Genomic DNA, 15,434 nt, shown 5'->3' with positions numbered 1-15,434 from the left:
ATTTAGTAGATAATAAATCTAACCCAAATGAGGACTCTGGGTCTCACCCCAATGCATCAGATACCCTAATTTCCAAAATGCAAATGTTATAAGATTAATGCAAAATGAAATATTGAGATATTATACATAACCTGATGCACTATTAATCTTAATCTTCCTCTAAGAGTCATGTTTCAGAGGAGGTGGAAAAGAATTTCCAAAGTAAGCCTTTATATCTGGGCGCCTATTCACAGAAGCAAACAAACCTTGCTTACCGTGTAGATGTTGTGGAATGGCAGCTCTATCTTCACTCTCTCTGACTTTCTAGAGGAAGCACTGACCTATGCCATGGCCAGAATATATCAATGTTGCTTATAATCACAGATCCCACCACACTCCTGACACTGCAGCACCTGTAATGGAACCTAGAAACATAAGATAAATTCTGTAATTTGGGAGGTGACCAGAAAACAGCTACTAAGGAGAGTTATCATTAATAACAGCCTCCTTGCAAGACTAGCCTATTCTAAGCTATACAGACTCTTAAGTTTCTACCAGTGAATTATAATCACTCCTCTGAAGTTCATTTAAACTTATTAGAAAGAAGTGGGCTTTTTCAATAGCAAAATAAAACAAATGAAAAAGTGAAAGGCATTGCACCGTACAGAGTCCCATAATAAGGAATCATCAATATTTGTCAAACCTGCACTGGAATTTCCAATGCCTAAAAATATGAATTCCAGCTGTTGAGTTTCAAGTCAACACAGCTTGTCTAAATTCAACCCTTTGACATACAAACAACTTGAAATTTATTGCACTCCTTTAAGCTGGCAGTTTAAACTTGTCAGAGATCTGCAAAACACAATTGAGCTGAGACAAACCAACTTCTGTCACACACAAGGATTACAATCAACCAAATTTTCTTTATCAGCCTTCCCAGTCAGGTTCCTTTTCAATGTACTGTTTCATTCCTGACATTGCTGAAATTTATAGGGCTCCATTTCCATGCTACAGTGGGATCAATTTTTTCCCTAATATAAACTAGAATACACTTATTTGTATAGCTTAGCAAGCCATCACTGGAGGCAGAAAATAAGATTGTTTCAATCATTCTTTGCCTTTTTGATTATGAAAATATTCTGGACAGGTTGAAATGTTTTGGGCAATGAATTACTAAAAGAAATCTTGACTTTCATTTATTGATATGAAATTCAAGACTTGCTAAATTACTGTAGTTTCATCTTTAATAATTCTTTTGATCTTGTAGGTTTCTGGATCCTTCTTAACTTCAGAATTATCCTCAATAATAGCAATCTTTGGAAACAACATTTTTATATTTTTTTCAGTTCAACAAAAATATTCGTATTTCTTTTCTCTATCATACCTTGAGTTTGTCCCTGAAAATACAGAAATGTGCAGTCCCTGCCACATAAAGCTCATGATTTGACAGGAGTTTTAATGACAGTGTAGGAACACGAAGCTCCTAGGAAATATAAAAGAGAAGCTGCTAAAGAGTGGGACTGCTGTCTTCTGACATGATATTGATAGTTTCTCCAAATCTTTTGCATTTTAGGGCATAGACCATAATCTTCCCCAAGTGAGTGTGATGAGGGAGAAATGGAGAGAGTGTTGTTCTGCTGGTAGGGCCTTGTTGGAAGAGGTGAGTCACTGAGTGCATGACCTGCAAGGGTGTGTTCACGTCAACAGTTTCTCCCCTGGTTCTTGGTTGCCATGTGGGGAACAGCTTTCCTCCACCGTGCTCTGTAGCCATGGTGTCTCTGCCCTGGAGATGACTAGGGACTACGATGGTAAGAAAATTCAAAACTTATTCTCTTGTAAGTTGGAGATGGTTGGTATTATGTCTCAGCATCAAGAAAGCTGACTAACACACTTTCCTTCACCCACTCTGGCTTCATTCCTTTTGTCAAAATCACTCTGTAGTCTACAGCTTCATGTGCTCATCTTTCAAATCTCATTTAAAATGTCACTGCTTAAGAGAAGTCATTTTACAGGGCTTGTTCTTTGTCCTTGTCTTCAAAGAACCAATTGTAAGCACATTTACAGCTGTATTTCTTTCATCTTTTAAGCAGCATTCAATGTATGTACCTTCTGGTTCCAAATAAATTTTAGGATTATTTTTTCTAATTCTGTGAGATATGCTGCTGGGATTTTGATTGGGACTGAATTGAATCTATAGAACAGTTTTGGAAATATAGCCATTTTCACTGTATTGGTTCTTCCTATCCGAGAAAAAGGATATCTTTCCATTTTCTGATATATTCTTCAATCTCCTTTTTGAGAGTACTATAGTTTTCAATGCAGAGATCTTTTACTTTGTTAGATTGATTCCTAGTTATTTCATTTTTGGGGGTGCTATTGGGAAAGGGATTATTTCTATAATTTCTCTCTCTGTGAGTCTGTTATTCATGTACAGGAAGGCAATTGATTTTTGAATGTTGACTTTGTATCCAAATCCACTGAATTTGGTTATCAAAATATTTGGTTGACAAAAAAGCCAAACATCTTCACTGGAAGAAAGATAGCCTCTTAATAAATGGTGCTGGAAAAACTGGCTTTCCACATGCTGAACATTGAAACTAATATCTTTCACCATGCACTGATCTTAAGTCAAAATGGATCAAAAATCTAAATATAAAAATTGGAACACTAAATCTGCTGGAAGAGAGAACAGGTAGGACTCTTGAGGACATAGGAATAGGCAAAGACTTCATAAATAAAACCCAGACCACATAGGAAATACTACAAAAAATAAACAAGTAGGGCCTTGTTCTATTACAAAGTCTTTGCACAGCAAGAGGAAGCGCCAAAAGAATGAAGAGAAAACCCACAGATGGGAAAAAATTTTCACGAGCTATTCAGATAAAGGAGTGTTATCTAGAATATATGAAGAACTAAAATAAAAATCAGGCCCCCAAATTTAAAGACCCACTACAAGAATATGCATCTGAAATGAAAAGACACTTCTCAGATGAAGAATTCAAAATTGCAAATAAATATATTAAAATGTTCAACTAAATTATTGGTCATCCATGAAATGCACATTGAAACAATGCTGATATTCCTGAAAGAACGGTTGCTATCAAGAAATCAACCAATGACAAATGCTGCAGGGGCTCTGAGGAAAAAGGGACCCTTCTCTACTGTTGGTGGAAATGTAGACTGGTGCAACCACTGTGGAAATCAGTCTGGAAATTTCCCAAGAAACTAAAACTAGAAGTTCCATTTGACCGAACTATCCCTCTTCTTGGTATCTTCCCAAAAGAATTGAAAGCAGCATACCACAGCAATACATGCATACCCATTATAGAAGCACAGTTTGTAATAGTTAAATTTTGAAAACAGCCCAAAGGCCCATCAACCGATGAGTGGATAAAATGTTTTTTTTTGTATACAATGGAATACTACTCTGCCATAAATAAAAACAAGCTTCAGACACTTATAGCTAGATGGATGGACCCTGAGACCATACTCTTAAGTGAAATAAATCAGGCACACGTACTTATATACCTCATTGTTTCTCTGATGTGAGAAACAAAAAGTGGAAATAAGGACTGAAATGTATAATGCATGTTGGGAAATGGTAAGAAAGAGTTCAAATGGGAAGGAGAACAAGGGAAGAGGGAAGGAGAAAGGAAGAGACAAGGAAAAAAGTAAAAATAGAAGGAAAAAATGGAAACAAATCTTTTGTACATAGGGAGGGGATGGAATGGTATAAAATAAAATAAAATTTAAGTAAACAAAAGAAAAGTGGGCTCATTGGCAACCCATTTGGGATCCCTCCTGTCTCTCAGGAGCTACTGCTATTCCCATCCCATTTCTATTCTCCAATAAATTTTCCCACTCTTAAAAAAACAAGTATGTACATTGCCTTTAGCTACATTTTAATTTTGAATAACTGTATCACTTTTTCCCATGAACTTTACTGTTTTAGGGAGCAGGATAGTTTTCATGTAAAATGTCTTCTCTTGTGGATTTGCACCATTAAAATTCTTTTGTTCCTCTAACTGGGGCCTGTATTTCTTCATCACTGTCCAAGGAGTTTTTGGCGTTGCCACCTACTGATATATTACATGTTAATTCTTGAATTCTTCTTGCTTACAGGGAAGTTATGTATATCTAATATTGGTACTGAGATACTTATTTGATGAGAAACAATGCTAGAGTACAGGCACTTAGGAAAATGATGGAGACCATGAACATGCAACATAGGAAAGAAATGAAATCCACAAAACAGATTCAAACAGATGTCCAGGAGATTAAAAACTGCATTCAAAGTATATGCAGCAGAATGAATGAGCCAGGGTGAGGGCAGAATATCAGATATAGAAACCAGGATTGCAGTTAGTGATCATAAAAAGAGAGGTTTCCTAAAAATATCAAGGGACCATGAAAAGCTGCTAGCTGACGGAAAGAAAAATAACATAAGATTGATTGGCATTATGAAAAAGCAGAAGGTACTGCAAATTACTTAAAGAACCTATTCACAGAAGAAATGGCAGAAAACTTCCCAAGAAAGGAAAAAGAGTTTGACATACAGATAAATGAAACATACAGAACTCCAATTAGCCATGGTAAAACAAATCTACACCAAACATACAGTAGTCAAGATTCCAGAAATTCAACACAAGATCAGAATATTAAATGCTGTTAGAGAAAAGAAAAAAAATCACCTATCAAGGAAAGTCCATAAGAATCACAGCAGACTTCCCAACCCAAACCCTCCAGTCAAGGAGAGTTTAGAATGAAATATTTCAAGCCTTGAAAGAAAACAGCCTCCAACCCAGACTGATGTACCCTGAAAAACTATCTTTCAAAATTGATGGAGAAATAAGATACTTCCATGACAAAGAACCCCTGAGTAAATTCATGAACACCAAATCAGCACTCCCAAATGTTCTGAAGGACATGCTAGAAATACATAACAAGGAGTACAACTCCATAAACCCCAAAAGAGTGAATCCACCAGGCAAGGCTAGCAATTAAACAGAGGGGGAAAAAGGGAAACAATAGCAGGAAATTGACAAGTCAAGGAAAAGTCAGTATACATCTTTTATAACCATCAGTGTTAACATTCTGAATTCATCATTCAAAAAAGACTGGCAGAATGGATCAAGAAGCAAGACCCAACAATATGCTGCATATTTAATTAAAGTACATGTTTAATTAAAAAAGAAATTCATAGACTGAAAGTAAAAGGATGGAAAACAGATTCATTTGATGGGAACCCAGAAAAAAGAAGAGATAGCTATTCTATTTGCAGGAAAAGTGGATTTCAAGCCAAGTCTTATTAAGAGAGACAAGGAAGGTCACTACATTCTTTGAAAGGGAACAGTACAAGAGGAAGAGGTAACAGTCATAAATATATATGAACCAAATACCAGTGCATCCCACTATGTAAGACAAATATTAATGGATATGAAAATCAAGTAAGCACTAATAGTTGTAATGGGGGGCACTGATACGTCACTGACACAGATAGATCAACTAGATTAAAAATCAACAATATCAGAACTGAACCCAACTTTAAAACAAATGGACTTAGTAGATGTCTACAGAGTTCCTCCCCACAACACTAGGATACACATTCTTCTCAGACCAGCAATGTCCAATAGTACTTTCTGAGATAATGGAAAAATTCCTTTTCTTTTGCTTTGATATGCAATATGAAGCTACTTGTGACTGTTAAGCGTGTGAAGTGGGCTAGTATGAGGAACTGATCTTTAAATTCAATTTAATTCAAATTTAGTAGGTATGGCCTATTAAATGTACAGGGTAAGAACATGTGGCTAGGGGCTGTTATACTGAACTGTTATACTGGCTGTTACACTGTTATACTGCACAGCTATAGATGGTGTTACCACTTGAAACTAGTTTCCAGATTTTGAGACCAGGAACTACTTCTGATATTTTTTCTTCATCTTTCCTTCCTTTTTGGTACTACGAAGAGCACACATTTATTTTCAACTCTTCAGAGCCTAATTCCCCTTGGCCTTAGACAGCCACAGGATGTGCTGCAGCCAGCATAGGAATCAGGCAAGCTACAGCCTATGCCAACAAAGGAAGCCTGTGTCGTGAGAGGTGCCAGCCGGGGCTTGTGCTTCACTGCCTGAGCCTTTATTCTTTCCATCTGATGACTTGCTCTGTGTCTTCACTCTGTTGGTAGTAAGCAGAGTCCCAAGAAGCACAGGTTGTAGGATCTCTGCTTCAGTGTTGACACAATTTTAATTTTCAAGATCAAATTTACCTGAGAGGAGTTTAGTTAATGCTTTGGATTTGTCTTAACTCAATCTCCTCTTCTCCTCAGGCCCTAGTAAGCATGATTCTACGTTCTGTCTCTACAGATTTGATTTTTCTAGGTGCTTGAGCTTAGAGCTTCCTAGTTTACCATTCTGCTGATGTAAATTCTTAAGTCACTGAGACTTGAAGGCCAGGGTGCTTCTTGTCCACAGGTGGTGGAAGTGGAAGATTAATTTAATGTTGCAGAGGACAGGTGTGGGATGTACAGGGTAAGAACAGAACGAAACTCAAGATCCTTCTTAGTTTAGTTTCTATTTATTTCAATTTTAAATTTGTTTTTTATCTTAGTTTGTTAGTGCATGTTTGTGGTATGTAATCTTCACATTCCTTGTGGGTAGTTGGTACATGTACATAACAAATCTTAATTCCCCTTTTATTCCCTTTCTCTTACCTCCATCCATCCCTCATCCCTTTTTTTGTACATGTTCACAGTACACAATGTTTATAATCCTTGTGAGCTGAAATATGTTCAGAACACACTCTAATTCCTCTTTTTATCTTTTATCCCTTTTCCCTCTGTCTCTTCCCTCCATCTCCTGATCCCCTTCCCCTTTGAGAATATACTGTTTCCCTACTTCCTATTATTTACTTCTTTTGCTCTTTATTTTTACTTTGGGTGTCTCATATGAGGGAAACAATGTAATATTTAAGCTTGGGTATCAGATCCGGTTTCACTTAACATTGTGGTCTCAAAGTGGATACATTGTATTCCACATGATTCAAGTTTATCTTTCTTTAGGGAGCAGTAACATTCCATTGTGTGTAATATCATATTTGAATGGCATATTTTCCCCATCCATTCATCTGATGATGGATATATAGTTGGCTTCTGAGGTTCAGCGGTTATGAATTGTGTTGCTATAAAGTTAGGTATAGATGTGTCACCATCGTATGTCTTTAACCCTTTTGGGTAGTTCCCACTTTTGAAAGAACAAAGTAGAATAAAATTGGTACATATTCAACACATATCCTGCCCCTCCCCTTTCTGTTACTACCTCTACCGTACTTCTTCCCTTCATTCCTTAAAAAGGTAAATTCTGCTTATTAAAAAACCCAGATGGTTCAGGAGACAAATTTTGATTAACTGAGAAAATTGAGAATTGATCATCACATTCACCAACTCTCTCTTGGTCTTTCCTGTTCATGGGGAATGGGATTTTGGAAATGTAGGCACACACTGAAATACCAGCCTGTAGCACCAACTGGATTCTACTTCAACTCAGACATTCACCTGTACCTTTCAACTGTGTCTAAATTCTGTAACCTCCCCTTGTCTCAAAGAATTTAATAGGTTAAAAACATAGTCTAGTCCCTGAGGTAAGAAATTGAATTCATAAAGTTTTGATTTGGTATATTGTTGAATATTTTAGGAAATGATATCCTTACAGTGAAAACAAGCATTTTGAAGTAATTTAGAGATATATGAAATTCCCATTATCACAAGAAAAAATGTTAATCTTTTGAGTTATGCAGGAAAGAATAAATATCTAATTATTCTGACCTAATCATTGATTCCTTTTCATCTCCAAAATCTTGGTCATTCCTTATTTTTTTTCTTTTTCTTCCTACCTCCATGGCTCTTTTAAAAAGTGATCTTTTTGCATCCAGTGGAGATAAAAGAGGACTGAGGATAAGAAATACCAGAAGTCTGCACTCTGTGGGGATTACAAGGAGAATTACTATGGCTATATAAAATGAAGCCACAGCTTGAGGGTTGAAAATGACACGGTTATTTATTCTTCCATATCTTGGGTACTGGTTAAATTTATATTAATCACAGAAATTCATGGCTTAGGACAAGAAACTTCATTGACAGCTAGCAAACTAGTGAGTTTTAAAATCTCTGTCACAGTATTCTTTTTGAAAGCAACATCTAAACGTGAAAAAATTCTAGTTTTTGAAAACTATCTAAAATGAAATTATAAACATATCAATCTTTTCTCCACTTTAAGCACCCACACCTTAAGCATCATATTTCAGAAATAAGTACTTTTAAACAATTCTCTTTTTATTTGTCAGAAGTTTCCACTTTAATGAATTAAAAACAATTTAAATGTTTTTATTTTCACTTCTATTTCTTGAGTTATCCAATTTAGACAGCAGAAATCTATTTATGTAATAAAATGATAATCAGTTTAGAAACATTTTCCTTTGTATGTACCTCAGCTTACTATCTCTATGATACTATTTAATAATTGTACCATTATTTTAGCTCTTCTATTATTACCTTTATGACTATAAAAGATATACATTCATATTTACATTTCTTGGTTTGTCACTTTAACAAATATGTTAGAAAAGATTTTGAATGCTGTCATCACAAAGAAATGATAAATATTTGAGGTGATAAAAATGCTGATTACCTTTAAATTATTACACATTGTATACATCCATGAAAATGTATATATGCATAAAAACATCATAGTTACCCTATAAGTATAGGCAATTATTATGTATTAATATAAAAATAAAACTTGCATAATTTAAATTATTTTTATTTTTTCATTCATTTACCTAATTTTGTTATTCTTTTTTTCTTACGTAGGTTTTATAATGCCAAAGGCCATACTATTTACATTGTTCTCTTAATACATGTTGATCTTCATATTTTGCCTATTTTCACAATTGTAATTCCCTCAAATAGTATTTACAGAGTCATGATTATGTGACTATTACTCCTCTTGAACCCAATGATTAGTCTCACAATGGAGGACTTTTAATTAAGTCCTGCTGTCTCTGCTTTCAAAACATTTACATGTAAAGATACACGTGGTAGTTAACTGACTTATCAACTTGAATAAGAAACATCCAACTAAATTGGATCAGCATAGTTTTGGATATAGCTGAAGGGATTTTATTGAAGATCTGATGGAATTTACTGGGTGTCAGTGGCACCGACCAAGATGATATAAAGGGGAGCAGGAGAAGGAAGGCTCACTTCTGTTTCTCTGAAGAAATGCCAGTCTTCACCTTCAGCTTAGGCCTTGTCTCCTCCTGTCCAGCACAGACCCTGAGTCTCCAGTATAGACCCTTCAGCTTTCAGGCACAGACCTTTTAGCCTCCTGATACAGACTCACACGGGACACTACGGTGAGCTCCAGCGCTTTGATTGGATCCTTCAGATCTCCAGCACACAGACAGCTCTTTTGCACTTTTCCACACTTGACTCTGTGGGCAGTCATTGTAAGCCAATCTTGTAAATTCTTGCATAGTTTTATATCTTGCATTAGGTCTGTTTCTCTAGTAAGCACTGACTGGTAAAACTCAATAGGTCCTAATGTTTTTTATTTATTTGAAATTTGTAAGGTACTATCCTGAGCTGTTGTTTCTAATAGCTCCTGTTAATTGTCTTCCTTTTGTGTTACTTTTTTTTGCTGGAGCACCTCCTTGGGGGGTTTCTTTTAGAATATCGTATTCCACAAAACCCCAATCTCAGTGTGTGGCAACTGGTCACAAGATGCCATGAGAACAAGAAAAGAAACAAACACATCCAGGATTACACAACACGTAATGTAGTTGTTTACAAACAGAAGCGTGTCTCAGATGATCTCAAGGCAAGTATATCCACATAATTTCAGTCAGAAAGAGGGAGTTCATAGTATTGTCAGGATAAAAATTCCTTCATCCAAGCCCTGAATGTGCATGGTTTACCTGCAGCTAAAATCAAGGATACCAGGCACATTCCTGGTATTGGTAGCGCCAGGGTCCAGATCTTAAAAGTCTTCATACCACTCCAACACTGTGCTGTTGTCCCTATAATATGCTGGGAAACTGTGGGAAAAATAGACCAAATTTAGTTTGGAGCAATCATGGCAGTGAAGATATAAGATAACTGCGGTCAGGTCATGCTGAATCATGTTGCATGGACTATCTGATTCCTACATTTTATGGTAATTTGCATGCCTTAAAAGCATTTGGTACAATACTTGTTTAATAATTTCCCTGGTTAGTTATTTCAGTGTTTAAGTCGTAAATTTAAAAACAGTACTGCATTTTCTTTGAATATTAATTGTTGCTGATGGGAAATTTGATGTTAGTTTCATTCTTTCTGCAGCCCTAGAAGTTTTTTTTCTTTGTTGCAGAACTTCTGAAATTGCCTGAGTTGATTTATTGTGAAGACCCCACCACCACCACGCTTAATTTTGAGAGCCATTTTAATTAATCTGAAAAGTGTTCTCTTTTTAGCTCAAGGAAACATTTTTCTAGCTTTGTTTTGGTATATAGAACTATCTAATCTTTTATTAGGCCTAAATATAAAATATTTTTTATAATAGCATGTTATTTTTCTGAGTTTCTTTTTTTGTTTGTTTCCTTTTCCCAAAGATCTATGTTTTGTTTATGGAAGAAACAGCTTTTCATTCTTTCTGAAAATACTTATTAGAATAATTTAAAAGTTTTCTTTCTTGAACAGTTCTAACTTTTCCAGGGTCAGATTCACCCCCCATTTGGACTTTGTTTTTCATCTTATAATTTTTCCTTAGATATCTCAGAATCTTTTTTCATGATCAGTTGGTTCTTTTATAAATGACTATAACAGATACTTTTTGTTTCCATTTCATGTGCTGTGGCTCCCTTTGGATTTTAGTTACTGCTCTGGTATTATGACTCCTCATAGTACTACAAATAAACTGCCTTAATTTCTTGCCACATCTCTCAACGGTTCATTTGCCCAAGTTCTAAAGCCTGCTCTGGCATTCTAAGTCCACTCCAGAGCAGCATGAAAATATGGGTTGGATCATGCCTACAGGGATAGCTACCACCTACAGGGAGTTAGGTGCCTGTATGTAAATGCTGCAGCCTCTCAGACTCACATCCTTCAGGGTGACGCTTCTGTGTCATGTGCCACAGTAGGATGGAGTTTACTTTCCTATGGTGGCAGCCTGCCGATACCACATTCTTTATTGAGATTCATCATTCCTGCTCTGTCCCAATCTCACTGTTCTTCACACCTGTTTTCTGGGATCTTGGCTGATATAAACTACCTGGCCCTCATATTCTTATCTAAAATTTCATCTTATGAGTACCTCAAAAAGACCAAGTGATTAGTGTATCTAGGAGGCTTGGGATTTCTCTGTAATGTGTAAATTTTCCTCTCCAATAACTCTTTTCCTCAGATGACAGAACTGACTTTAAGTTGTGTAAATACCCTGGTGTTTTAACAAAAAAACTTCCCTATAAGGTACCTAGATAGAGAAAGAACAGTGAGCCTGGGGAAGTACAGTATTCCCAATAAAGAATGTTTTACCCTGGATGTGGGGCACTGCAGGACATTTGATTCTGGTGGGAGCCTTGTAGGATCAAAAGAAAATCCAAAATAACAAAACAAGATGGTTAATAGCAGTGGTCTTGGAATAATAGATGGATTGCTCTCTATATTGTCATTTCTTCATTTCTTTTAAAGGAAACATTTTCAAGAAACATGAAAAATGTGTTTTTGGCCTTGGTGGCAGCTGGCATACACAAATACCAGATAGTGTTAGTTGACCAAGACAACAATGTAGTACAGATAGAGAATTATAAAATCAGGAAATTTTCACTCTTCTAATTTAGTTGACTATGGAGATTTGCGCAGATCATTCTGTCTCTGACCCAGACCGAATTTCTTTATGTATAAATAAATGAGGGAAGAATCCATGACTTCTAATATTTTGTTTCATAATATAAGCATAAGTGTGGATTCTCCCTTTGTTCTGGGCTGCTGGTGGCTATGTCCTCCCATTGTGGATGTTGTGATGAATGAGGACTCTCTTTCTTGAGTGGTCTTATACTTCTTGCAGAGATCTGTTACAAAGGTTTTAAAACACACACACGCACACACACACACACACACACACATTTGATCCACCAGAGACTTTTCTTGTGCAATAAAAATCTATCTTGTAAAAATGAAACAAAGTAAAATACAGTGATGCCTCGGTTCACAAGTGTTTCTGTACACAAACAATTTTTTTTTGTGAACAGAAGCATTCAGCAAAGTTTGCTTCCTTTTGCAAACTACACTGGGTGATGAATAGGAGCATGACCATCTTCCCCCAGAATCATGGAACAAATTAAGTTCATGAACCAAAGTACCACTTGTACAAGCAAATAGAAATTGAAAAATGACAAAGTTGTTCATTTATTTCTCTATTGACAAAGAGCTGACACTGAGTATGATCCTTATTATTATAGCATTTGGATGTATGTCTTCATCCAGTAGACCAGCCACAGTACCTTTTACAGCTTTTGCTGAGCCCTAAATTAGATTCCAGTTAAGGCTTAATTTTCACCATTGCTAACCTGGGAAGGGCAGATGCCAGATAGATATAATCAGTAAACAGTAGGCTTTTGAATTTTCTTGAGAACATGCTTCAGTTGAAGAGTACTGGGCATTTTCACTAAGTAGAGACTAATGCCATTCTAGTATCCACTTTGTCTTTTCCTTTTACTAATCACCCATACATCTTTTGGGATGTGTTTTTAAAGACAAGCTGTTATTACAGCAACCTAACAAGAACCACCTCATCCCCAAGTCCACAGATTTATTATCTGCTAGATCTAGGGTAGAGCCCAGTGTCCTGCAGGAGTCTTTTTAATTATTAAAGCCCATGTTGACAGCTGACTTAGTTTGGCTTCTGTCTAGGTTTTCTTGCTTTGGATGCCTGCCTCCTATTCATTTGGTGACTCTGCAGGATTCCTATTCTGAGGAGACTGGTGCTAGCTATACAGTATATTTAAAAGAGAGCTGTGGGCCTTACTTTGAAGCTATATATGCACACCAAGTGTATTGTTTCATTTCATTCAAGAATTCAACTACTTTATTTTATACACTCTGTGCCCAGTTATATATTGGAATTTACTAAGAATAGAGTTTTTAGAACCATCATGGGACAGGGTCCTGTGTATGTTGATGTACGCCATGACACGCCTTATCTAGGTTCCTCCTCCCTCTTTGTGTCTGTGTTTTCTCAGGCTCAGCCAAAGTAGTTAAGATCTCCAACCTTTACCCCACTTACTTAGGGCTTCTACCCAGTCCTTCTGATACTTACATGTAGCCTTGCACTTTCATGTGTTCGCCAGAAGGATCCTATGCTTGTAGAGTTATTTTAAGAGAAAAGAATGTGCCTTCATGAATCTAGTTGATGAGCATCTCCTATGTGCTAGGGATTGGCAAAGTCATGGATCTCTCAAATCCATACTCATAAAATCTGCATCTGTATCTCTGTCTAGTTCTATTAGATTCCCAAGCAGGGAATTCCATCAGAAAGGAAGTTGTCACTACTTTCATGAATCATGAAGAGAGTGAAAGCAGAATGGTTGAAAGACTGGTAATCACAGTGACAATAGGCATTATTATAAGCAGGTTAAGAGCCTTTTTTTTTTTACCCCCAACTGCTATTCAAATAATCAAAAATGGGTCCTCCCTGAAACTGATTTAATTCTCAGTAGGAATGAAAAGACATTTAAAGGGCAAGCCAACTTCATAAAATGACATTAAAAGGTTTTAAAAGAGTATTTTGATTCTAATGGGTCTTTGCAAATGTCAGAGGTAACATACTAATTATAGTCCTTACAGTTCTGTTTCAGAACTTACTAGCTGTCTTTGGCTTAACTAGTGCTGTTGACTCATGCTCATGGTATAAAATATCTTGGCCACCTTATTTTTTTTGTTAAATTTTTATGATCTGCTGGATTTTATCTATATACAAATAAAAGTACCATCAAATTTGCTTGTAATTCTTGTGATACTTAACTTCTTATAGAAATGAAATAGAAATTGTCTTAAAATGGCTATAGGGCCAGGGATTTAGCTCAGTGATGCCGCCACCTGCTTCACAAGCACAAGGTCCTGAGTTCACTCCCAAGTACCAAAAAAAAAAAAAAAATTGGCTATGATACTTGATGTATAAAATTCTTGAAATGCCCTGTAAAGTCTTAGAAAATGATGAAAGTTGATTGCTTCATTTGAGGGTATAATAATGTTTAAACAAAAAGCCAACGTGAAAGGGAATGCACAATCCCCTTTAAAATAAGAAGTATAAAATAATGCAATAAGAAGTATAATCATTCCCATATTCTAGGTTCTCCATGATAAAAAGATGTCTGATAGTCTTATTTTGTGATACTATTAGTGGTAGCCAAAAGCATTGAGGGGAAGTAGATGTCATCATCATGAACACAATATTGGACAATTTCTTTAATCTCTCTGAAATCAGTTCCCCAATTTGTAAATAATGGAGACCATAATAACTGCTCTGAATTCAGGATTATACTAAGAATAGGTGAAAATGCATATGTGTACTCTGATTTACAGTTTACAAAGGTCTTTCAATAATTGGTAAAGCTGAAACCAATGCTTTCCCTTGTGATTTTCAAAACCATTCATAATCTAGACATGTAGTGTGCTATGACATTGAGCCTAGCCAAGAAGTAGGTCTGGCTCAATATTCTGGCTCACTCTTTTGTGTTTACTTATATCAACATGTGCCATTTATAATCATGCATAAGCATTGCCTAATGCATTAGCAGAACAAAGCAACTGCAAAGTAATAGATTTTGCTTTACTATTTCATGGATTTTATACAGTGAGACCTTACACTTTTTAGGTGGGAGAGAGCAAAGATATTTTTAGTATAAAAGTGATAATGTGTTCATGGTAAAGATAATATTAATGAAACATGAAATGTGAAAATTAATTCTACCCTACCCCTATATAATTCTCCAGGGAAATTCATTGTTAATATATTCTTCCAGAAACTAACTGTATTTATAAAAAGAATGATTACCACTTTCTCTTTTCCTTCCTTCCTCTCATTCACTTTCTTTCTTTTCAAATATACCATACATGACATTTTCTTCTATCAATATTTATACACACATATCTACTTATTTTAATGATTATATATGTCATCATATAGATATGACCTAATTAATTCAATTACTTTCCTGTTGAGGTGTATTCCCTCTTTCCTTTGAAATAAGACCTAGCTGGAAAATGATCAGCCTTGAAAACTAGAGATCAAAAATGCCAGCCCCAGTCAGCCTGTCCCATCCTTACCTGCCATCAGTGTGCTCTTGCTCATTGGCTACTTTGTAAGGCGGGTAAGGAAAGGATATGCTGATTGGAGCTGGCATCTTTGATCTCTGATTTTCAAGGC

This window comes from Fukomys damarensis, unplaced genomic scaffold (genome assembly GCF_012274545.1).
Source record: "Fukomys damarensis isolate Sample0158 unplaced genomic scaffold, DMR_v1.0_HiC HiC_scaffold_28, whole genome shotgun sequence".
NCBI lineage: Eukaryota > Metazoa > Chordata > Mammalia > Rodentia > Bathyergidae > Fukomys > Fukomys damarensis.
Note: the sequence above shows the minus strand (reverse complement) of the source record.